The sequence below is a fragment of the Lynx rufus genome, unplaced genomic scaffold (assembly GCF_022079265.1).
Source record: "Lynx rufus isolate CCGP_SWC_20201006 ecotype Redwood Valley unplaced genomic scaffold, mLynRuf1.p SCAF_8, whole genome shotgun sequence".
NCBI classification, from domain to species: Eukaryota; Metazoa; Chordata; class Mammalia; order Carnivora; family Felidae; genus Lynx; species Lynx rufus.
Genome location: NW_025814896.1, coordinates 10274261 through 10275225, shown reverse-complemented (window position 1 = coordinate 10275225; position 965 = coordinate 10274261).

Here is a 965-nt window from a genome sequence, read left to right as displayed (position 1 = left end):
TATGTTCCTGATCAATTATTATTATTTATTTTCATTGTAATTGCAAGTGACTTAATTGGGTATAAACTATAAGGAAGGTGCTGTGAATGCACCATTATACTTCCAAAATAACTCATCAAGTGGGAGTTATTAGCACCCCCATGTTAAGGGGGGGGTGCGGGGAGGGAAGACTCTGGACCACAGAGGTGTTGAGGGACTTGCTTGCGGTCGGTCATACAGCCTCCAAGTGGCACAGCTGGGACTTGAACCCAGGAACACCTGATGGCAAAAACCGTACCCTACGTCACTCAACCTAAAGCGGCGTCTCTGGGATGATGTAAATGAGATGAACTGTAAGCTGTAAAGTCATCTCTAAATGCCTGGTGGAAAGAGATGTGGCCATGACATCACAGATTTTTGAGAAGAAAAAGGCACTGGAATCATCTTATTAAACAACCCAATTAAAAATATTTTTTTAACGTTTATTTATTATGGAGAGAGAGACAGAGCATGAGCAGGGGAGGGGCAGAGAGACAGGGAAACACAGAATCCGAAGCAGGCTCCAGGCTCCGAGCTGTCAGCACTGAGCTCGATGTGGGGCTCGAACCCATGAAGTGTGAGATCATGACCTCAGCTGAAGTTGGACATGGAACTGACCGCACCACCCAGGCGCCCCTGAACAACCCAGTTTTAAAATGATGAGGCTGGAAGCCTACCTTGGGTCACAAACTAGGAAAGATATTCCAGATGAGAAGAAAGATCCCCAGCTGCCCACGAGACTCACTGCGGTGCTGTGGCTAAACACTCAGATTTGAGAGCCAGAGGCCTGGGTTCAAATCTTAGCTCCACCATTGACCAGCTGTAGGACCCTAGGCAAAGTACCTAACATTCTTTATACCTTAGCTTCTGTGTCTGTAAAATGCAGATGAGAGTAATTACAGTAGTAATTAAATGAGTTTAAAACATGTAAAATGCTTAAGACAGTA